The sequence below is a fragment of the Sarcophilus harrisii genome, chromosome 1, assembly GCF_902635505.1.
Source record: "Sarcophilus harrisii chromosome 1, mSarHar1.11, whole genome shotgun sequence".
NCBI classification, from domain to species: Eukaryota; Metazoa; Chordata; class Mammalia; order Dasyuromorphia; family Dasyuridae; genus Sarcophilus; species Sarcophilus harrisii.
The window spans coordinates 425,524,636-425,551,161 of record NC_045426.1 but is presented as its reverse complement, the minus strand read 5'-3'; the positions used below and the strand labels follow the sequence as shown (position 1 = coordinate 425,551,161).

At 32.6% G+C, this 26,526-nt stretch overlaps 1 pseudogene; it reads left to right on the top strand.

Annotated features, from left to right (window-relative positions):
- The first annotated feature begins 1,039 nt into the window (after window positions 1-1,039).
- Window positions 1,040-23,297, top strand: LOC116420571 (annotated as a pseudogene).
- The last annotated feature ends 3,229 nt before the right edge of the window (window positions 23,298-26,526 follow it).

The window sequence follows — 26,526 nt, the reverse complement described above, 5'->3', positions numbered from 1 at the left end:
TTAAGAAAAAAAGTAGTATGATTAAAAGTATCAAACTTATCCCCAAATAAGAGTAGAGAAAGTGAATCATTCTGCAGAGGTAGTGGTGGGGAAGGATTAGCTGTCAGTATAGAATATAGGTTATATTATTAGAAGAATTTGATGTAGTGGTTTATCTTTCTAAACTATTATTCTTTCCTTGCCCTCTCCCCCTCCTCTGCTCCTCCCCTTCCTCCTCCTCCTCTTCCTCTTCCTCCTCCTCCTCTTCCCCTTCCTTCTCTTCCTCCTGCTCCTGAATTTAACTGCATTCATTTTACAGCTTCACTTCAGCATTTCCAAATTTTCCATAACATATTGTAGTTCCTCTAAGGGAATAATTTATTCAAGTCTCAAGTGCATGCATCCTTTATTTAAACATGAGGTTTTTGGAGGTGATTTTCTATTGCTGATGATTTTCTGATCTTTTCACCCACACAAATGACTTTAAATTGTAGAGAATACTATTTATTATTACCGACTTTGTTGAATTAAATTTCCTCACCAGCATTTAAAGAATGGTCATAGAGCTCATTGTTCTGCCAGACGCTCAGACTAGAACTAAGAAAAAATGATAGAAGCTATAGAAACATATTTGGACTTTATATAAGGGGACATCAATCTAACAATGAGTGATATCCCAAAGTAGAATGTGTTCCTGGATTGTTTTGAGAAAAGATATTCAAGAAATGCTCTTTCTGTGTCTGATGTAGAGGAAATTTTTGTGAGAATCTATCTATCTATCTATCTATCTCTATATCCATTTATCTATCTATATCTATATCAATATCTATATCTATCTATATATATAGATATATAAAATGTCATTAATTGTCACCAAAGGTCCTTTCTGGAAGGGGAAAACTATCCTTCCATTCAGAAATCTTTGAAACAAGTCTGGATCTATCATTTTTGTAAGGTCATAGTGTCTACCTAACATAGGGGCATAGGAGTTTAAAAGGCAAAAACACTTCAAAAGTATAGAGGAAGGACATTAGGAGTAAGCAGCAAGGAGCTTGTAGTCATGAGTGATGCCTGCAATACCAAATTGCAGATACATTGCAGATATCTGCAGATGCAGATAGATTTCAATACACTTGCAGAAGTAAGTGCAGCAAAGCACTGAGAAGACACCAGAAGAGGCTAGTCCATCTTTGCCCTGTGCTGTCTCATCATACTTCAATAAGATCAAAGAGCTTGACCAGATAGTTAAGAATACAGTATTTGTGTTGTGTAAGGACAGTGCCTGGTGAGTATCTGGGATAACTTAAAAGGAGAAAGCATTAAAAACTGGCATGGAGTGAGTAGGGTAGAGACATGAAAGGTCTTCCTTTGGAGGTGACAATTTGAGCTAAATCTTGAAGGAAGACATTCATTCTAAGAGGCAAAAGTGAGGAAGGAAAATATCCCAGGTGAATTGAGGCAGTTAGTTCAAGGCATGAAGATCTTTCTTGGAAAATTATGTTTGAATAACAACAAGAAAACCTAGAGAACAGAACAGACTTAGTGGAAAGAGTGGGAATTTGAATTCAGAGGTTCTGGCATTAAATCCTGGCTTTAATCACTTCTCTCTGGGTCCCACTTTTTTATCTATAAAATTAGATAAATTGTATTAGATTCCCTCTAAGGTCTTTTTCACCTCTAAATCTCTGATTCCCATGCACTAATCTATTTATGGGATTTTTTCCCCTTATCATTTGTTGATTATGGATACTAAGACCACTAATTATGACACTGGAGTCTGCTAGACATGTGATAACTGGAGGGAAATATCATCCAACTCCTGGAATATTTGAAATTTAAGATACAAAAGATACATGAGAGAAGTTGTTTCTCTACAAGCAAGAGGCATATCTTCCCAGGAAAGTTTGATTTAATTAATGGCTGTTCTTATAATCCAGGTTGACTTTGAGGAAATATTCACAGAGAAAGGGCCAGTTAATTTCATTTCATTATAGCACTGTGTGGATAGAATGCAGAATGGAGATATGAGAATATAAGATAACATCTCCTCCTAGAGATCTTTAGAACTAGGATAAACACTCATCCCTATGGGGTACTTAAGTTAAATTCTGTTTGCAGTGGGAAAAATGTAATAGATGACATGTATGTTTGTTTAGTACCTAGGGTATGATAAGTCATCTCCCAACATTTACAAAATTAAACCACATGATCTTTTGGGGTGTCTATATGGTCTATAGATATATTCAACTTCAAGGCAAAAACATCTGGAATACCATGTCTAATTGTAATTGTACTCCTCTCAGACAAACCTTGTTTATGTCTGACTTTTGATCAGCATTTGAATTCACAGTAATTTCCAGTGATAAAAGAAATAAGAATAAGAATCATCAGCCATTAATGAAGTGCTTTATAATTACAAAGTGCTTTTACATTCATTTCATTTAAGCCCTAGAGCAATTATGTGAGAACTATATATCATAATCACTATCTCTGTTTAATACATACATACACACACACACGCACAAATGAGTTGAGAATATATGATTTTTCTAAAATCTTACATTAATTAAGTAACACAAAATTAATTTAAACATGCATCTCCAAAAGTAGTAATATGGCAGCAAAAAAGATGAGTGAATTTAGGGTTGATCAAGGATCTACATCCCTGCATTGTTTTGAGTTATTTTATTATCTCCCTTTGGGCAATGTACTATATGAAAAAGGAATGTAAGCAAAACCAATCAAGAGAATAAAGATGTCTTCATTTTGTTTTAAAGGCAGGCATTCTCCAGATGAGAATAAGTATAGATGTTCACATTATATATATATACATATAAATTTAAAAGTTTTAATTATTATAAATATCATTATCACTACTATATTGTTCTCCATACTAGCCTCAAGACTTCTTCCTATTCCCTAGCTCTTCATCTTGAAGCCTTATTCTGGCCCTGGAATTTCCAGAGTAGGGATACACTGTACCTCAATCACCTCTCCTTCTGAATGCATGAATCTTCCCAGGACCTCCATTTACAAAAGGGTCCAAGACAGATACGTTTCATTTCCTCCTATGGCTGTATTCTGGCCTTTTTCTACCATGCCTCCAGCTATGTGCCTTTTCCTCTAAACCCTTTTCTTTTTAGGTTTTTCTTCCTTCATTAGAATATAAACTTCTTGAAAACAGGAACTGTCTTTCTTTATGCTGGTATTTATATTCCCATGTAAATGACATTTTTCATCCTAAATCTATTGGAATTGTATACAAGATAAAGCAGTAAATTTTCATAGTAATCTACTGTTTGATAAATACAATGATTCCAGCTTCTGAGATAAGAACTCACTATTTAATAATAACTGCTGGGAAAAGGCATAGACTAGCATATCATACTGTATAGTAAAATAAGGTCAAAGCAGGTATGTGATTTACAAATACAAGGTGATATCCTAAACAAATTAGGAGAGCAAGGAACAGTTTAACTGGCAGATCTAGAAAGAAGGGAAAATTTATGACCAAAGAGATAGAGAATATTACAAAATGTGACACTGATTAATATTGATTGCATTAAATTTAAAAAGATTTTGCACAACCAATATTAGGGGGAAAAAAAGCAGAAAGAAGGGAAACAAGTTTTACAAAGTTTCTGATAATGATCTCATTTTTAAAATATATGATGAACTGAATCAAACACCTAAGAATGCAAGTCATTTCCTTAATGACAAAAATATGAATAAGCAGTTTTCAGATAAATTACATCTGTAATCATATGAAAAATTGTATAAATCATTATTGATTAGAGTAATGCAAATTAAAACAACTCTGAAGAATCACTTCACATCTATTAGATTGGCTAATATGAGAGAAAAGGAAACTGATAAATGCTAGAGAAGATGTGGAAAATGTTGACTAATGTTTTGTTGATGGAGTTGTGAATTAATCTAAACCATTCTGGAGAACAATTTGGAACTATGCCCAAAGGACAATCAAACTGCATACCCTTTAATCCAATAGTTCCATTATTCCATCTGCAGATTAAAGGAACTATAAGAAAGGGAAGAGGACTTACATGTACAAAAATATTTATGGTAACTCTTTCTGTAGTGGCAAACAATTGGAAGTTGAGGGGATATTCATCAATAGGGGAATGACTAACAAGTTGCAGTATATTAATGTAATAGAATACTATTTTGGCATAAGAAATGAGTAGGAAGATGTCAGAAAATTCTGGAAATATTTACATGAACTGACATTGAGATAAATGAGTAGAAGCAGGAGAATATTTTATATATTGACAACATTACAAAATGATCAACTATAACTGCACCTCTTCTCAGCAATATGATACTTCAAGAAAATTCCAAGGGATTCAGGATAGAAAATGTTGACCACATCCCGAGAAAGAACTAGGGAGTCTGAATACAGATTAAAATGTGGTAATTTCACTATTTCTATGTTTTTGGGGTGCTCTTTGTCCTTTTCCTATTATTCTATTTCTTTTTTTTCCACATGACTCATGTGGAATTATGCTCACATCAGTGTACATGTATAATCCACATCAGATTGCTTGCTGTCTGGGAAGAAGGAAAGAGAGGGAGAGATAGAGAAAAAATGGAACTCAAAATATTATTTAAAAGCAATACTGAAAATTATCTTTACATGTAATTGGAAAAAATGCAATTTTAAAAGAAAAGAAACAGAAAATAAAATCAAATCCCATGAAGAATATATAAAAGTAGTCATACATAAAATTCATCTTTAAATTATAAGGCTGGGATGCTGGAGAAAAAAAAATAATTCAATAAGCAATCTCTTAAGTATGACAACATTTACCAAAGTCTTTAAAGTTAAAAAATGAAATAAATATTAGAGACTGATAAGGAAACAAGAATATATTGAATTTCTTAAATATCTAAAACAAATAGAAAAAATAATCATCAAACTTTGAGAATCAAATATATGAAGAGAAAATAGCAACTTGTAAACTCTCCTTAGGAGAAGTAATTGATATAAGGTCCACAAGCTCAAAAGGAGTAAAATGTACGTGTGCATTGACCTATATATAGTGTATATATGTAAAAATATAGTAGTGTTATTTGTCTTGTGTTTTCCCCTTCTGTGACTTAAATGATAAATCTTCCCACAGTCTGTCAATCTGACTACTAGAGTAAAAAACAAATTTATGTGAAAACTCCTAGATAAGCAAAATATCATACTTTAACATGAAAAAGAATTTTCAAAAGGACAGTTTGGACAGGAGAGGAAAAGATTGTTTTCTTTAAAAATCTTCTTAATTACTTAAAGAAAGAAATATATTATCAATATATTGGGCTAATTGTGAGAAACTTCATGGAAAGTTGATACAATAAAGTCATATCAGTTTTATATATATATGTATATATATATATAAAACAATATAATAAATATGTTTAAGTCATAAGATAAGGAAAATAATATTTTAAGTGAAAAAGATAAAGGAGCCTACTCTAAAATTTCCATAATATTCCAGAGCTACTGAATGAATGATACCAATATTAATAACAAATGTTAATATCATTTTAACTAGCAATTACATAGCACTTTAAAGTTTTCAAATATTTTAATATGTTAATAGATTTGATTCCTACAATAACTACAAAGTAGGTGATATTATAATTGCCATTTTATTGATGGGGGAACTGAGATACTAGGTGGGTTAAGTGACATACTCAGAATTACACAGTTATGGAGCTTCTGAGATAGAAGAAGAATTCAGATATTCTTGACTTCAAATCCCACATTGTCTGTAGTGTGCCAACTAACTGTTCATATTAGTATTTTTAAATGGCTTTATCATGAATTTTCTTCAGTAAGGTAACTAATCCTTTACAGTAATAAGGGACAATAAATAATATATGAAATGAATTTTTTAAAGTGTCTGTATCAAAATCTCTTAAAAATATAGATAATTTTATGCCCCATTTTAGATTAGTTTACTCAGAGAAAAGTTAGGGTTTGTTTTTTTAAATGCCTTGTACTTCATTTTTAAAATAAATAAAATATTTCAAATATAAAAGGATAGAAGACCTGGCTAAAATATCTATCCTTCATTTTCATCCATATATGAGATACAATGTCTCTACCTCATTTCAGCCACTTACAAAGATGATTTTTACTCTGATCATGCCATCACTTATGAATGTTGATCCCTTTATGTGCAAGAATACCAAAATCCTTTTATCTGACCATAATCTGTTGGCTTTTCACCTCTCTCTCTGCCAGCACTTACAAAATTCTATTTTTCATTCTCACCATGATCTCCATTGCCTTGACCTCTTAACCCTCTCTCCCAGAACTAGACACTTTGTCCTTTTACCCATCTTGATCCTTTGGTCAATCAATTAAGCTCTACAGTTCTCTTACTTTGAAACTTAATCCTTCTTATATTACCAATTATGTGCAGCTAAGTCTTAGTCTTAAGTCACTCTCATCATTTGATGCCTTTTCCCTAAACAGGTGCAGATAAATGAATGTGTAGATAATCATGCGGCCATTCTGACTTGGCTGAGTTCACCAGAAATTTATATTTCATAATTTCAACTGCATCTTCACTCTTGGAAGATAATCCTGTTCCTCCCTTATGACCTTACTATCCCACTCTTCATAGCAGCTCTACCAAACCTTTTCATCACTCCTCAAATCTCCTATGATTCCTTCTCTCACTACCTTCTCAGCTCAGATCTATGCCTTATATTTTACAGAAAAAAACTGAGGCCATTCACCACAAGATCTGTCTTCCTCCCCCTTCCTCATCTCCAATTACTCAGATGTCTTTTGACACTATCTCCTCCTTCACCTTTGTCTGACATTATGAGGTGACCTTTTTCTTTACCATGAACATTCTACCTTTTACAAGTGATCCCATCTCTTCCAACTGACAGACTCCTCTGTCAAAACTACTTTTCAATTATTTTAGTCTTTTCCTATCTACTGATTCATTTCCTTCTGCATATAACCATTTCTTTCCATTTTACAATCTTCACTTAATATTTGCATCCCCATGATTTCCCTCAATCTCATTTGCCCTTTATTGCTAACCTCCTTAAAAAGACAACTAAAATAGATTCCTCCACTTTCTCTCTGGTAACTCTCACCTTAAACTCTTACAATTATATCTACACTCATAATTCTACTAAAACTGCTGTCTCCAAAGTTACCAATTATCTCTTACTTGCCAAATACAATGGCCTTTTCTCAAATTTCATTTTCTTTGTCTTATAGGCAGCCTTTGAAACTGTTGATCATTCTTTTCCTCATGAATACTCTCTTTTCTCTAAGTTTTTGAGGTATGACTCTCTCCTGGTACTACTTCTACCTCTCTGACCACTCCTCAGTCTTCTTGAGTATATCCTTATCCAGAGAAGAAAGTTTAATTATATATGACCCTCGGAGTTCTGCCCTGAGCCCTCTTCTTACATTTCTTGACAATACTTCACTTGGCAATCTCATCAGCTCCCATGAATTTTATTACCATCACTATACTGATGAATCTCAAACCCACTAATCATAGCCTAATCTCTTTGCTGACTTCCAACCTCACATTCTCCCTTGTTTTTTTCTGAAATCTCAAGCTGAATATCCAATAAACATCTTAAACTCAACATATTCAAAATAATCTCATCATCTTACTCACATCTTTTCTCCTCCTCCACCTTTCTGCCTTCCTTTTTGGGAATCATACCATTACCAGTGGGTGCTTAAAAGATATCTTAGAGTCTACAGGTTTCATATCATATTAAGGACCATGTTTTAAACCCAAGTTATTCTGGCTCTTATTGGTTGACCAGTTTGGGCTTTGCTGGATCAGAGTAAATGTAACTAACAATTGTTTCTGTTTTGGCCAGAAACCATAAGCATCTTCTCCTCTAAGTTTTTTTGACTAGATAAAAGAGAACTTTGTCAGCCTCATTTTATAACTAACTTTAATCTCTGACTGTATGTTTTCTCAGTTATACTGAGATCTGTTAAAAACCTTAGTGTAAAAAAGCTAAGGTCTTTCAGTGCATCCAGTGCAATCTTCATTCATACTGATCTATATTTTATCATTAGACCCAAATGGCTCCAGAGGAGAAACTGAACCTGGTGATTTTGCAAAGCTTTCCCTCATTTAAATCCAATTCACTTATATTTGATATTCTAATACCATGGTCCTCTTACAAACAATAAATCCCATATTCTAGAGGATGCATTTTCCAATTTCTTGTAATTCTTGTGCATTTTCCATTAATTTTTTCTAGTTATCCTAATAATTGCTTGTTTGTATATATTTGTTTACTACTTGTTTCCACCATGCAGTTATGAGCTCCTTAAGTCACGGATGGTCTTTTGCCTTTTTTTTAATACCAGCACTTAGCACTATATGTAGAACATATCAGCTACTTAATAAATGCTTATTGACTGATTAGAGGGGGAAAGAACTTTAAGATAAAAGTCCTTGATTAAAAAATAAATGCTTGACACTTTTAGGCAAAGGTGAAAAGAGAATCTGTGAATTGGAAAGAAAATGATATATAAAAATTTCTGAACGGTCTTCTAGTATCAATTTTTCAATAAAATTTTAAAGATTTTTTTCAGCTCTATTTCATGAAGTGAAATTTTATAATTTTCAAGTAAAAACTGGAGCTTTTAAAGGTCCCCATCGTCCCTAAATTTTTTTCTAGATTAATGTTTTAATCATGTCATATAATTTGACCTTGCAAGACTTCAAATAATCAATGAAGATATAAAGATATAGTTTAGTGAAAAAGTACTGGATTTGGAATGAGAAGTTATTGATTTGAATGCTGGCTCTGATACTAGGCTCGAAGTCCTAGAACCATTTTAATACTTGTAAATCGTAAGGATAGCTTCACCTGGTTAGCACTATTCTAGTCCTTTAGGTCAAATCCTTCCATAAATCCCCTCAACAGAACACCTACTATTTCAGTTCAAAGAATACGTTCCTTTGATCTTCCATCCTAGCTTTCTGGAAGTCCCTGGCCAGGCCTTGGTCTTAGGTGGAGAAGTGATGATGGCAGGAGAGCCAGCAGGAGGATGGTCAAGGATTGTAACCTCCCACCCGGAGGTTACTGATTGCCAGTTGATCTAAAATCCTAGGTCTTCAAACATTTCTGGCCACTGTCTCTCCAACCAGTGATTCTCATGGCCAACAGAGCACTCTGACACAGTGGCTTGCAAGCTCAAGACTTTATTCCATGTGTTCACATCCTACACTATTCCTGCCGAACTCCTATTAAACTCCCATCGAACTCCACCTACTTCCTGGTCTCCACTGGTTATATAGGGTCTATAAAGTCACCACACAGCCAATAAGGGAAGGAGTTGTTGATGTTGCATTCTCAATGTGACCAGAGCTTCCACTCATGAGGCAGTCCATGATGGCTGCAGCGATCATATCCAGGTGCCTCAGGGATCAAAGCCTCTTTACTTCTTCTTACACTATGTGAGGTTTTTCCCCTAACCCTTACAAAGGATGGAGTCTGGAGTCTGTGTCCAAGCTCATCCTCTCAACCCTTAAATACCTTAGTAAGATTACATCACTTCAAGCACACTGAGCATGTGTCAACTGTAGAGCCATTACATCACCATATCACACTAAGTATATGCCAACTAGAGTGATTACATCATTATATCATACTAGAGTGATTATATCATTACATCACACTAAGTATATGCAAACTAGAGCACCATTATATCATCAATCACAGGGAATAAACATCCTGCTGTAACTATCTTTGTTTCAAGTATACCTTTCCCAGAGTTCCCCCATTATCTGCAGCCCTTTACACATATACAACTGAAGCTAAGAATACAAACGTATAAATTACCTTCCATCTTCAGTTAGAAAGCCTGGAGTGAATAGGATAAATGGACAATGTTTATCCCAGAAATCTTAATAAAATTCATGCTATTCATATATATAGATAGATAGATAGACATATATATATATATATGTAGATAGATAGATAGATGATATAGATAGATAAAATAAGGTTTACATATAATTTATGTCTATAATCATATAATCACGATAAAATTCTATAAACCAGGAAGGTGAACAAAATCTGAGTAGCTAAAAATCACTGAAAAAGCAGCTTGATATTAATTAATGGAAAAGATCATAATGCAATTATTATCTATGCTAATTTCTCTTGGAGAATTAAGCTGTACTTCAACAACATGAAGTGGAAAATGGTTGAGAATTTAATCTTTCCCCATAAAATCATATGAATTTTAATGTTAGTAAGCAAGTAATAAAATCACAAATTTTAAAGTATTTTGATAATTCACATTTATATTAAATTTTGTAAAAGTTTATCCTCATAATGATCCTGGGAGGTATATGCGTGAGCACTATTCTATTCATTTTATAAATGGAGAAATAAAAGTAGTGGGTAATATGTCTTTGATTCATAACTTGTGTCTGAGAATGGAATTGAGTCCAAGTCTTCTAACTCAAATTCCAGTTCTTCTCCTACTATACTGAATCATTTCTCATAGAAAAATTTAAGTTTAAATTTAAAAAAATTAAAGTTATGAATGTATACATATATATATATAATATACATGATCTAAATTTATAATTGAATTCATGGAAATTGATGAATTCGATGAGCAAAATAGCATAATAACAAAGAGAAAAGAAAAGAGAACCCAGGAGATTAAGTTTCCAAGTTATCAACCCTTATTCCATATCAACATATTGATATACCCACATATTGATATAAAAATGAAAAGTATACATATACATATATATATATATATATACACACACACATGTGTATATATAAAATATATATTGTATTTTGTGTCTTCACTAGTCTTTATTATTATATACTAAGTCATAATAAATGCATAGTTAGAGTAATACCATTTTTTTGGTATTTATTTGAAACAGGTTGGGGAGGGGTACAAAAGAATCAATATTAGTTCCATCTGGCAATCAGCCTGGGCATATACATGTCACAAGAGAGCTCTGTTCCATATTGACATTTTATCTTCATATTATTTCTCTAATTTAGATGTATCTCTTTGCCATACTTTTCCTTCCTCTTCATTATGTTTTGTTAATCAGGACTACATGCTAACTTAGCAAGAAGTTTAATTGAATTGGATAAAGGGGCAACAAAATGTAAGCTATAGATACGTATATCAAAATGACAGCTCTCCCAGTTTCTCACTATCAGTCCCATAGCAAAGCCTCTGAATTAATGGTTAACCTTAATTCATTATTCCTGCCTCTCATATGATTCAAGAAGGTAGTAATATCAATAATGCAGATAATATACAGTAACTGGATGTAGAATTATTTTTCTGGGCTCAAATACCAAAGACATCTCACTCATTCTGCAATTCATGGAACTGAATAGAAAGAATTTGCTCAACTAATAGGTAAGATGCTAATGGGCTAAGAGTTTCTGAAAGTATCATCATTTCTTTAAAATTTCTTCCTAGATATTCTAGATCTTTTTTTTTAAATTAATTTTGTCATTATTTTATGAAGTTCTACAAAGAATCTCCTTTATAATTTTACTGGTATAATATGAAAAGTATACATTAATTTTGGTAATATAGATTGTTTATTACTTCTATGCTACTACTACCATTACTACATTCACACAGCCTTATCAAGGATGCTAAATATACTTCTACCTATTTAAGTTGTGTTTTTTTATCTTTAAGGAGGACTTTAGAAATGAATCTATACAAAATTTTGCGTGATTTACTAGAGTAATCACCAACTATTTCATCCATTTTTCTGTTATTTGAAAAGGATTTTCCTTTTCTATTCCACTCTGGATCAGTACTTTGTCATAATGAAAGGGCTTACATAATTCTGAAACTATAAGCTATTCTGTAAGGAATTATCCAAGATGGACATGTTATGGTGGAAAGTGCTGACAAAACATGATCTAGTGGAGAAAGAAATGGAAAAACACTATGGTGTCTTTGCCAATAAAACCCTATATGTAGTTATTTGGTTAGATTTTTGGTTAGAACCAAATTTTAGAATTTGGTTATTTGTGATCCACAGGATCACAAAGAGTGGGATATGAATAAATAAGAACAAAAATATTCTTTTTCTATTTAGGCTTTTTGAATTTTGTTACTATTATATTTAAATTATTCTAAAAGCCCTTTATTTTAAGAGCCTATTTTCTATATAATAACTTCGATGAAACTAATTGTCTCTTCCTTGATTCTTTAGTTTTTTCTAAGTGTACCATAATATCATTAGTTTTATCTCTTTTTTACTTATTTCTGTGCCTATAAATTTTCTTTTATTTTGTTGCTGTTTGTTGTTTTTCCTGAGATATAGCAAATAATAAATAGAAGCACTGGAAACATTTTTTATTAATTCCTATATTTATTAGGAAAGTTTTTAGTGTATTTCTCTTATATTAGATGCTTATTTTTCACTTTAGATAGAAGCTTTTTGAGACATCAAAAAAAAAGGTTTCTCTATGATTATATTTGCATATTTTCCCCTAGAATAAATGAATACTATTCTTTGTCCAAAGCTTGTTCTATATTTATTGAACTAATCTATTTTGGGGGGACTTTTAATACAATTGAATATATTATTTTTCCTAATCTTGATTTTTTTGCATCTCTGGTACAAATCTCTATTTGATAGTATTTTGTTAAAAATTTTAGATTGCTTCATCTTTTTCCATATTTACAGCACCTAATACAGCTTCTGGTGCATAACAGGTCTTAATATTTGTTGAACTGAAATGGACTGAGGTTCTTTTAGGGACTTAACTATCACTTGATTTTTTTTTCTGAAGCAATTGGGGATAAATGACTTGCCCAGGGTCACACAGCTGGAAAGTGTTAAGTGTCTGAGGCCAAATTTGAATTCAGGTCTTCCTGAATTCAGGGCTGGTGCTCTAATTACTGCACCACCTAGCTGCCCCTAATATCACTTGATTTTTAAATTTAGATGAAATCTTGATACGACTGTTCACTCATTATATACCACCTATTTAGAAAATATTTGTTGGTCTTATACCATGTAAAGTAAATTTTAATGTAGAAATTAAATTTCAGTATGGAAGTGACTGTTCAAAGGTGATGTCAGAAAGGTGATGCCTGAGAGTTTCTACTCAGTTGGAAAATTGAATAAGGAACTATATGTTTTTCATCTACTAGCAAACTTAATTGAGTTTGAGAAGGCTTACCCATAGGGTAGTCACTGGATCATCAGTATCACATAGGTCACAGAAAACTTTTGAAGAGTATTTCTTAAAGTATAAAGGTGTTTCCATTGTGCAATATTAAAAAGAAATACTCATGTTTAGGAAATCACAAATATGCTGATGTATTGAATTTTATATGGCATATAGACAAGGGAGTAGAAGAGGTAACAGAAGAAACAAGTTTTCAACTAGTCAGTCAATAGTTCTGAATGATAAGGGTTAAAAGAGAAGAAAGTTGGGATTTACTATATACTGGAAAGAATAACACAAAGTAGACAGAATTGTGCAGCATATAAATAAGTCTCATGATTCAAAAGTATAATTTCTGTTATGAAAATTTCACATATTCCTCTGTCCACTAGGATAATCCTTGTTTAGCTGCAGTAGGAAAGGAAGTCATACTGGCAACATTAAAATACTGAAAATGGAAGTACAGCATCTTAAATGTCATTAAATAACAGCAATAATATTCTGTCATTAACCATTCTACAGTATAATAAAAAGAAAACAAACTAGAGGTTACTAAACTTAGGATAAAAGATTTTTATCTCCCCAGAAACCACTACTGTGTTGTGTGTGTGCATATATATGGCATATATCTATGCATATATATATATATATATATCTTATATACAAATTCATACATATGTATATATGTGGGTAGGTGTGTATCACATTCTACCTTTGCCTAAGACACTTGTATTTATGCTAGAAACAAACCATCAAGTGTCTATAATTTTTAAAATATTTCTTTTGTTTTCTTTTTCTGTTCACTTGCTTAAGGGAAGTTTTATAAATATTAACCCATCTTTAATATTTTTTCAAAGATAAGGTAAATACCTCTATGACATTCATTTGAACTTTGAAAAACTATTTCTCTCATATAAAAATAAGTGTATAATAAAAGTGAATTCCCTCTAGAGTTCTGAGGAATGTAACCAACATTTATATTCTCATAAAATAAATAGCAGATGGATAGTGTCTGTGATATTCTTAAGAAAATTCTTTATTAAACCAATGTAACCCTTTTTTTTCATAAAAGCTATAGGCTTGCTTTGTTTTCTTCTTAAAATATTGTCAAACAACAATCAACATTTCAAAGATAAATAAAATAAGATGTAGAAGGAAAATAATAAATCTGCTTTGATAAAAGAGTATAACCAGGATGAAACTGCAGTTTTTTAAAATGAGTATTCACAACTATAAAGGATGACAGATTTTGTTTTTTTTTAGGCAATTGGGGTTAAGTGACTTGCCCAGGATCACACAGCTATGAAGTGTTAAGTGTCTGAGGACAGATTTGAACTCATGTCTTCCTGATTTCAGGGCTGGTGCTCTATCCACTGCGCCACCTAACTGCCCCAACAGATTAAAAAAAACTCTTAAAGGGACAGCTATGTGGCACAGTGGACAGAGCACCAGCCTTGAAGTAGGGAGGACCTGAGTTCAAATCTGTCCTCAGACACTTAACACTTCCTAGCTGTGTGATGCTGAGCAAGTTACTTAACCCCAATTACCTGAGCATTAAAGAAAAAATATTTTATTTGTAAAGATAATAAAAAATAAAGTTCCATTTTGTTCTAATTCGACTGCATATGGAAGGATTTCAAAGTAATTTACAAATATCATTTAATGATTCCAAATGCCTCATCAGAAAGATAAGCCATTTCTCATAGAGATACTAACTTATATAATATTAATTAGAAAAAACTAAATAAAAAATAAAGCAAGTGTCATAACAGTTCAACACTATGAAACCAGTTTTTTTTTTTTTTTTTGGCTCAGGAAAACAATGCACATACCTTGTTGGAAACTGAGTCAATATTACTTTATAAATACCTTCTCTTTCTTGAAATGAAACTATTACTCCAAAGAAATCAAGAGAATGCATAAACTAAAATGGACATGATTTTATTAATTTATGCTAACAATTTATATGTTGAGATAAATATTCCAGTATTCTGGTAGAAAAGTCATATAGGTTTAGATTTTTACCTGAAAGATGGCACCACTTCTATATCTCACTTTTCTCTCTTGTCCATTGATTTGATTTTGTCTGCTTCCCTCTTTCTTATATGACAGGAAAAGAGATTGAATTTGGATTTCGATGATCTGATTCAAATCTTATTTTATTCTTTCATCTCTCTAAGAAAAATTCTATGAACTTTGTTCCTCAGCTTATTTATCTGTAAAATGAAGGGAAGGGATTAAATGATGTCTAAATTCTTATATAACTCTGAATATATAATCTTATACTCTTTCCTTTATTCCTCAAATATTTGTTGAATATTTTTACATGTAAAGTTTTTTTTGGCATAATTGGAGAAGAGACAGAATGTGATGTGTGAGATATTAGCACTATCTTCTAGGAGAATAAAACTAGATTATGAGAGCACCAAGAGAGAAAAAAGGTATCTAGGCAAGACAAGTAGAGTTGAGTAATAATGGTTTAACAGAGACAAAATACCTCTAACTGGGGCAACTAGTGAAGGCTTTAGGAAGAAAGTAATGTTTGAGTTGATTTTTGCAGGAAGAGCAAGATTTTTTATGTTATTAAAGTTTTTTATTTTTATTTTCAAAATATATGCATCGGTGATTTTTCTAAACTGACCTTTGCAAAATCTTTTCTTCAAATTTTTCCCCTCTTCCTCCCACTCTCTCCCATAGACTACAGTAAGCCAATATTTCTTCTATTCATATTTCTACAATTATCATGCTGCACCAGAAAAATCAGATCAAAAAGTAAAAACAAAAAAAAACAAAAACAAAAACAAAAGAAACCTGAGAAAGTAAACAAAATGCAAGCAAACAACAACAACAACAACAAAACTGAAAATGCTAACTTGTGATCCACTCTCAGTTACCACAGTCCTCTCTTGTGTATAGATAGCTCTCTTCATACAAGACCATTGGGACTGGCCTCAGTCATTGTTGAAAAGAGCCAAGTCCATCACAATTGATCATCACATAATCTTGTTGTTGATGTGTACAATGATCTTCTGGTTCTGCTCATTTCACTTAGCATCAGTTCATATAAGTCTCTCCAGACCTTTCCAAAATTATCCTAGTTATCATTTCTTATACAACAATACTATTCAATAACATCCATATACCATAAGTTATTCAGCCATTCTCCCAACTGTTGGGCATCCACTTAGTTTCCAGTTTTTTTGTCATTACAAAAAGGGCTGCCACAAACATTTTTGCACATGTGGGTCTCTTTCCATTTTTATTATCTCTTTAGGATATAAGCCCAATAAGAACACTGCTGGATTGAGGACATGCATAGTTTCATAGCCATTTGGGCATAATACTCTCCAGAATAATTAAATCAGTTTGTAACTCCACAACAGTGTATTAGATCCCAGTTTTCCCATACCCCCTCCAACATTGTCATTATCCTTTCCTGTCATCTTAGCCAATCTGATTAATAATGATAGAGAGCATCTTTTCATATGACTGGAAATAATTTCAATTTTTTCATCTGAAAATTGTCTTTTCATATCTTTTGACCATTTATCAGTTGGAGAATGGCTTGAATTCTTATAAATTTGGTCAATTCTCTATATATTTTAGAAATGAGGTTTATATCCGAACCCTTGAATGTAAAAAATGTTTTCATAATTTATTGCTTCCCTTCTAATCCTGTCTGCATTGATTTTGTTTGCACAAAAACTTTTTAACTTGATATAATCAAAATTATCTACTTTGTGATCAATAATGATCTCCAGTTCTTTTTGGTCAAAAATTCCTTCCTTCTCCACAGATCTAACAGATAAACTATCCTTTGTTCTTCTCATGTGCTTATAATATCACTCTTTAGTTCTAAATAATGAATCCATTTCAACCTTATCTTGGTATATAGTGTTTGGTATGGGTCAATGCCTAGTTTCTGCCATACTAATTTCTAGTTTCCCCAGTAAATTTTGTCAAATAATGAATTCATAGTACAAAAGCTAGAGTCTGGGTGTTTATTAAATACAAGATTACTATAATCATTCATTATTGTGTCATGTGTATCTAACCTATTCCACTGATCCACCACATTATTTCTTAGCTGGTACCAACTGGTTTTCATAATTTCTGCTTTATAATATAGCTTTAGGTCTGGTACACCAAGGCCATCTTCATTTGCATTTTTTTTCATTAATTACCTTGAGATCCTTGACCTTTTGTTCTTCCAGATGAACTTTGTTATTCTTCGTAGATATAAAAAATAATTTCTTGGAGTTTTGATTGGGATGGCACTGAATAAGTAAATTCAGTTAAGTAGTATTGTTGTTTTTTTTTTTTTTTTGGAACTTTTTTTTATTTTTATAGCTTTTTATTTACAAGTTTTATGCATGAGTAATTTTACAGCATTGACAATTGCCAAGCCTTTTGTTCCAATTTTTCCACTCCTTCCCCCCACCCCCTCCTCCAGATGGCAGGTTGACAAATACATGTTAAATATGTTAAAGTATAAATTAAATACAATATTAGTATACATGTCCAAATAGTTATTTTGCTGTACAAAAAGAATCAGACTTTGAAATAGTGTACAATTAGCCTGTGAAGGAAATCAAAAATGCAGGTGGACAAAAATAGAAGGATTGGGAATTCTGTGTTGTGGTTCATACTCATTTTCCATAGTTCTTTCTCTGGGTGTAGCTGGTTCAATTCATTACTGCTCTATTGGAACTGATTTGGTTCATCTCATTGTTGAAGAGGGCCAGGTCCATCAGAATTGATCATCATGTAGTATTGTTGCTGAAGTATATAATAATCTCCTTGTCCTGCTCATTTCACTCAGCATCAGTTCATGTAAGTCTCTCCAGGCCTTTCTGAAATCATCCTGCTGGTCATTTCTTATAGAACAATAATATTCCATAACATTCATATATCACAGTTTATTCAGCCATTCTCCAGTTGGCTGGCCTCACTCTGATCACTTGACATTTTTCCAGTTGACTAGATCTGACTTTATATAGAAAGTGTTTTGTAGTTTTGTTTATATTGACAGGTAGACTCCCAAATATGTTATATTATCAACATTTATTTAAAATGAAGTTTCTCATTGTATCTCTTGTAGCTGGGCTTTGTTGATAATATATAAAAATCCTGGTAATTTATGTGGATTTAAATTTTGTATCTTACAACTTTGTTAAAGTTGTGTATTGTTTCTAGTAGTTTTTAGTTGATTCTCTGGGATTCTCTAAGTATAACATCATATCACCTGCAAAAAGTGATAATTTGGTTTCCTCATTACCTACTCTAATTAGTTTTATCTCTTTTTCTTCTCTTATTGCCAAAACTAACATTTCTAACACAATATCAAATATTAATGGTGATTCTGTGCAACCTTCTCTCATTCCTGATCTCACTGGAAAATGGTTCTAGTTTGTCACCATTACATATGATGTTTGCTGATGGTTTTAAATAGATGCTAGTGCTCATTTTGAGAAAAACTCCACTTATTTCTATACTCTCTAGTGTTTTCCATAGGAAACATCATGTTGGATTTTGTCAAATACTTTTTCTGTATTCACTGAGATAATTATATAATTTTTGTCATTTTGGTTATTGATGTAGTCAATTATGCTCATCATTTTCCTAATATAGAAGCAGCCCTGCCTTCCTATTAATCCTATATGGTCATGGTGAATTGTCATGGAGATGACTTGCTGTAATCTATTAGCTAATATTTTATTTAAGATTTTTGCATCAATATTCCTTAGGGAAATTGATTTATCATATTCTTTCTCTGTTTTGACCCTACCTGGTTTCAGCATCAGCACCATATCTATGTCATAAAAGGAATTTTATAGAACTCTTCCTCTCCCTATTCTTTCAAATAATTTGCATAGTCTTGAAATGAATTATTCTTTAAATGTTTGGTAGAATTCACATATAAATCCATCTGGCTTTGAAGATTTTTTTTTCTTAGGGAGTTCATTAATAGCTTGTTTTATTCTCTTCTAAAATATTACTGTTTAAGTAATAGATTTCCTCTTTTTTTTTGGGGGGACAATCTATATTTTTAGGTATTTCTCCATTTGACTTAGATTATCAAATTTCTTATAGTTGGGCAAAATAACTCCTAAGTATTGCACGAATTTACTGTTCATTAATAAAAAGTTCTCCCTTTTCAATTTTGAGACTAACAATTTGATTTTCTTCTTTCCTTTTTGTAATCAAATTAACTAAAGCATTATGTATTCTGTTATTTTTTAATAAAATCAACTCAGTTTTATTAATTAAATCATTTTCTTACTTTTAATTTTAATAATTTCCTCCTTTATTTTCAGAATTTCAAATTTGGCATTTAAATGTTTTTTTTTTTTTTTTTTTTTTCCCAGTTCCAATTGTTCAGTGATGAAGACAGCCATCTCCACCCAGAAGAGGACTGTGGGAATTGAGTGTGGCTCACAACATAGCATTTTCAGTGTTTTGTTGTTGTTGTTGTTTGCTTGCATTTTATTATGCTTCTCTTTTTTTTCTTGTACACCATAATAACTGTACAAATATTTATACATATATTGAATTTAACATATTTGTACTATGTTTAATGGACTACTTGCCATCTAGGGGAGGGCATGGGGGGAAAAGGGGAAATTGAAAACAGGGTTTTGGAAAGGCTAAGGCTAATGTTGAAGAACTGTCCATGCATATATTTTGAAAAATAAAAAGCTTTAATTTAAAAATAATAAAATAAAATAAACATATGGGAGGGTTAATTTTTTTTCCTAGCTTTTTTTAATTGCAAGTGCAATGCTTCGATCTTTTTCTCTCTTTTATCCTAGTTAGCATCTAGAGATATAAAATTTTCCTTAAGAACTGCATTGGCTGCCTCATTTAACTTTTGGTATGTTGTTTCATTATTGTCATTCTTTTGATGGAAATTATTGATTTTGTCTATGAATTGTTGTTTCAGCCACTCATTCTTTAGGAATAGATTATTTAGTTTCCTTTCTGCCTCTATTCAATTTTCTCCAAAGGTCTATCATACCTAACTTTTCTAGGATTCTATTTAACTTCTTATCTATTTTGTCGTTTGATTTATCTATTTCTGAGAGAGCAAGGTTGACATCCCACACGAGTATAGTTTTATTTTATAGTTCTTGTACCTCTCACAACTTCTCCTCCAGGAATTTGGGTGTTATATAAATTGGTATATATTTGTTTAGTACAGATATTACTCCTTTATGGTAACTTTTACTAGAATATATTCTCCTTCCTTAACTCTTTTAATTAGATCTATTTTTTTTTGCTTTTGCGTCATTTCAGATAAGAATTGCTACCCCTGCTTTTTGTTGTTGTTGTTGTTATTTCACTTGTAGCATAAAAGATTCTGCTCCAGCCTTTTACCTTTTCTCTGAATGCATCACACTACTATAAATGTGTTTCTTATAAAGAACATGTAGAATTCTGGCTTTTAACTCAGTCTGCTATCCACTTCTATTTTATAAGAGAATTCATTCCATTCACATTCACAGTTAAAATTATTAATTCTGTATTTTCTGCCTGTTATTTTCCCAGTTATACTTTTCTTTTTCCTTTCCCCCTTTCCCTCCTTTCCAGTATTTTTCTTCTTACCACCTTCCCTCTCAAACAGCCCTACCCTTTAATAAAATCCCTCTGTGGTTATACCTTTATCCTTCTACTTCTGTTCTCCCTTCTATTAGCCTCTCCCTTTTCTTTCCCCTTTCCTCTCTCACTTTCCTATATGGTGAGACAAGTTTCTCTGTGAAGCCAAATATGTCTGATATTCTCTCTTTGAGCCACATAAGTAAGTTGATGAGAGTGAGATTCACACAATGTTCATTCCTCCTTACTTTCTCTCAATTATAATAGGTCTTTTTGCCTCTTCATGAGATGTAAAAAGAAGACTTAAATTACTTGAGTAGAAAAGTGATTCTTACAATAAAAATAATAATAATCATTTTGGCAGTGGTGTGCTAAATAGAATAAAGAAGGGGAGATACTTGAGACCAGGAGACTGTTGTAGTTTAAGAGAGAGGTGATGAAGGTTTGAACTGGGATGAAGGCCATGTGAGAGGAGACATAGAAAGTTACAAAATATGCTATCAAATCAATGGTATTTGAAAAGGGAGCGAATATGTAAAGTGCAGGAGAATGAAGAGCCAAATATTATTTTGAGAGTGAATATGTGAGTGATTGTGAGGATGGGGGATGGCCTCAAAAGAAACAGAGAACCTTGAAAGAGTAATGATTTTAAGCATTTTGATTTTAGCATTAGTTATGTTGAATATTAAATGTCTGGGGGAGAAGGCAAGATGGTGGAGAGCAGACATAACTTTTTGTGACCTCCTCTGACCTTCTCTTAAATCAACAGTAGATTAAGCTTCTAAACTAGTTTTGGCGTGACAGAACCCACAAATATCTGAAGTACAATACATTCCCAGAAGATATCTTGGAAAAACTTTAGAACAGGTCTATTTCAAATGGGCAGGGGGACAGTCTGCTAAGCCCAGACAGCAACACAGGAAGCCCAAAGCAAGGAGCTGGGGCAGAGACCCAGAGTGTTGCAGTGTCCAGCAGGGAATCTTCTGTGAGCCTCTTAGGCTACTCTGTTCTGGTTTCAAGCCCATGTTAGCAGATTTGCTGTAAAACACCCAAAAGCTAATTCAAAAGGCAAATTGTAAGCCCCTGAGTCCAGAAAGAACTTGGGATCTGGCCATGATCCCACTGGAAGTCAGTCAGAAATACTGGCCCCAGAGAAAACTAAAAAAAAATTAGTTTGCCTTAAGAGCAAATTTTAACCCTTAAAAAATGAACAAAAAAAGCAAAAGGAAATCTAATCACAGAAAACTTTTTATGAAGAGAGAAAACATACCTCAAACCCTGAAGTCCCTAAAGACTAATCAACTCCAGATGAAGTCCCAAAAGGAAATATGAGCTGGTGCCCAATTCACATGGCTTTTTTGGAAGATTTCAACAAAGATCTTAAAAGAGAATTAGAAGAAAAATGGGTAAAGGAAATGAAATCTTTGCAAGAGGGTATGGGACAGGAAAAACAGAAATTATCTGATGGGAAAAGTATAAAACTCTTTACAAAATAGATTTGATGAAATGGGAAAAGCACATAACTCCTTACAAAATAGATATGAAAAAGATTCCAACTCATTGAAAAATAGGATTTGTGAAATGGGAAAAAAATGCAGTGAAAAACTTAATTGGCCAGATAACAAAAGGACTAAAAAAGTAATTGAAGAAAATAATACTCTAAAAATTAGAATTGAATAAATGAAAGTGAATGACTGTATAAGACTTCAAGAATCAGTCAAATAAAATTAAAAAATGAAAAAAAAAATAAACAGAAAAACAAAGAAATATATGTTAGGAAAAAAAAACAGGAAAATAGATCTAGGAGAGACAATCTAAGAATTATTGGAATTCCTGAAAGCCATCATGGAAAAAAACAAAACAAAATCTAGACATTATCTTACAGGAAATCATAAAGGAAAATTGCCCTGATGACCCAGAATCAGAAGGTAAAATATCCACTGAAAAATTCACCTACAGGAACCATGTCAACCAGATTCCTTGGGGCCATGGCCAATCTACAGGGGCACTCTGTACCATGGATGAGGCTGGCCACCCACACAGGCCTGTGTGCTCTTACAGCAATGCCTGCATGCCAAACTATAAGTCTATAATTGTATGGACAATGCTGAGGCGCAGTGGGTAGAGGTTTTAAGAGCTTTAGTGATCTATGTCTGCTTCTTCAAAGATGCTGAAGAAAACCTTCTGCCTAAAATGGTTTACCACTGTTGAATATAAAGTTAAGTGAGACAGAAAATGGCAAGCACATCTCTATATTGGATCTACCTGGGAATGTTCTCATCATCAAGCTACCCTCAGAGGAAAAGTGAAAGAAAAAAACATGCAGTACACCACCAACTCTGGAAAAGAAGAAGGATTAATGCTTTATTCTCAGTTTATGACTCTGTAAAAAAGAGCTTTGCTGTTAATAGTAAATGTGATGAAACTGGTATGGTGATGAAGCATGGAACTTACGGGAACAGACAAGTGTTAGAGCTTGATCCCAATGGCCCTACACACACCTGATTGAATTTTGAAAAAGCTACTTCAGTTTGTACAACATTATTTTAGGGTGAAATGGTCAGGACTAGAATTATGAGAGGATTTTTGTTTTCTTAAGATCTGTCATTAAAAGGTTTTGCCACTTTTTAAAGGACTTAGAATTTCAAGTCTTCTGCTAGATTGGGCAACTTTGCCTTTAATTCACTGTACCATCCTTTAAAAAATGTTTGTGTTGGTTGCACAGTAATATTTTGAAGAAATACTTGCAATATTATTTTCCATCAAACTGAAAAAGAATTATTTAAAATTCAAATTAATAGGACTTTCGTCCAGCTAAAATAAATACTTCAAAATACCTATAACTATTTTCATTATCAAAACTAGCTTTAACTATCCAAAAATAGTCCTTTCCCAAAATTTCAGTGTTTTAAACAGACCCTATATATTTTGTAATATATAATAATTTTTAATATTCCCATGAGATATTATACATTAGTGTGATATGATTGCCTTGGGGCAGCTATGTGACTCATTTGCGAGAGTGTCAGCTTTGGAAGACCTGAATTCAACTCTGACCTTAGATACATATTTTGTATGATCCTGGGAAAGTCACTTAATGCCATTTGCCTCAATTACCTCATCTGAAAAATGAGCTGGAGAAGGACTCCATTACCTACTCCGTTACCTCTGCAAAAAAGACCCATCACCAAGAATCAGACATGACTAAAATGACTAAACAACAACAAAAAAGTCATCTCACCAGTGTAGGATATGAACCCTCCTGTTCCTGTATCATTCTGGTCTATGTAGTTCCATAAATCTCTCTCACAGATCATCTACCAGATCTACAGGATATTTTGTCTACTAGTTTTGTTCATAAACATTTTGTGGCTGCCCAGAAAGCAGCTTCAGCTTATCCTATTTCCCCCACTCTTGTTAGGTAACAAATATGCCTTTTTTTTCAGTCAGATGTATGCTCAATTATGGGAAATGCCATAATACATTGGAAAGAATAACAAATTTGGAGTCACAAAACCAGACTTCAAAAACCCAACTCTAATACAATGATCAATTCTGATGGATGTGGCTCTTTTCAACAATGAGATGATTCAGGACAATTTAAATGATGTTGTGATAAAGAGAGCCACCCAGAGGATGTGGAAACTGAGTGTAGATCACAATGTAGCATTTTCACTCTTTTTGTTGTTGGCTTGCATTTTATTTTCCTTTTTGATTTGATTTTTCTTGTGCAGAAAAATAATTGTATAAATATGTATGCATATATTGGATTTAACATTTTATCATATTTAACATATTTTGGATTACTTGCCATCTAGGGGAGGGGGATGGGGAGAAGTGGAGTAAAATTGGAATGCAAGGTTTTGTAAGGGTTAATGTTGAAAAATTATCCCTGCATATGTTTTGAAAATTAAAAAGTTTTAATAAAAAAGATTTATTAAAAAAGAAGAAAAATTTACCTACTGAAAGAGACCCCAAATGAAAACTCCAAGGAATATTGTGACTAAATTTCAGAGCTATCAGACCACAGAGAAAATATTGCAAGCAGCCAGAAAAAAACAATTTAAATAGTGAAGAACCATAATCAAGATTACCCAGGAACTAGCAGCTTCCAAATTAAAAGATTAAAGGATCTGGCCCCTGATATTCTGAAAGGCAAAGGAACTTGGATTATAGCCAAGATTAAGCTATCCAGCTAAATGAGCATTATTTTTCAGGGAAGATTATGGACATTTAATGACACAGGTGAATTTCATCTATTTCTGAGGAAAAGACCAAGGCTGAACAACAACAACAAAAAAAAAATGATCTCCAAACACAGAACAAGAGAAGCATAAAAATATAAACAGGAAAGAACTCTTGAGAACTATATTTCTGTTATGGGTATACTTAGAGAGTGCAGGTATGATTTGATTTTATTATGATAATATGAAAAAGAAACTAGAGGTAAAAAGGAGATTGAATGGGAAAAAGAAAAAAAAAAAACAGTGTAAAATAAGGGAAATTACATCTCATGAAAAGGCAAAGAAGATCCAATATAATTAAGGGAAAGAAGGGAGGGGGAAGAGCATTGCGTGAGTTTTATTCCCATCAGATTTGGCTGAAAGAGAGAATATCAGACATATTTGTTTCACAGAGAAACTTGTCTCACCTTATAGGAAATTGGGAGGGGAAAGGGGAAAAGAAAAGGGAAGGCTAATACAGAGGAAAACAGAAATAATAGGGGAAACATGCAAGAAAGGGAAAGGCACTCTAAAGGGGGAGGGCTGTTGGAGTGAGTTGTTGATGAGAAGCAAAATGTTAGGGAGAAGGAGTGGGGAAAGGAAAGAGAAAAGCATAACTTAGGATAAATAAGATGGCAGTAAATACAGAATTAGTCATTTTGACTGTGAATGTTAATGGGATGAACTCTCCCATAAAATGGAAGCAGATAGCAGACTGGATTGAAAGCCAGAATCCTACAATATGTTGTTTACAAGACATACATTTAAAGCAGAGTTATAGTAAAGAGTAGGAACAGAATTCATTATGCTTCAAGTGAAGTAAAAAAACAAAACAAAACAAAAAAAAACAACCCACCAGTAGTGATCCTGATCTCAGATCAAGTAAAAGCAAAGGTAGATCTTATTTAAAGAGATAAGGAGAGAAACTATATTTCCCTAAAGGGTTACCATAGATAATGAAGTGATATAAATACTAAACATATATGTAACAAGGGATATAGCATCCAAATCCCTAAAGGAGAAGTTAAGAGAGATGAAAGAAGAAATAGATAGCAAAACTATACTACTAAGGGATCTCAACCTTGCTCTTCCAGAACTAGATAAATTGAATCATAAAATAAATAAAGAAGTTAAGAAGGTAAACAGAATGTTACAAAAGTTAGGTATGATAGATGTTTGGAGAAAATTGAATAGAAACAGAAAGGAGTTGACTTTTTTCTTGGTGGTTCTTGGAACCTATACAAAAATTGAGCACATATTGGGGCATAAAAACTGCAAATTTAATGTGGAAAGGCAGAAATAGTAAATGCATATTTTTCAGATCATGATACAATAAAAATCATGTGCAATAAAAAGCCAGTGGAAAACAGATCAAAAATTAATTGGAAGCTAATTTAATCCTAAAGAATGAAGGGATAAAATAACAAATCATAGACACATTCAATAATTTCACCTAGGAGAATGACAATAATGAGACAATATAACACAATTTGTGGGATGCAGTCAAAGCAGTTATTAGAGC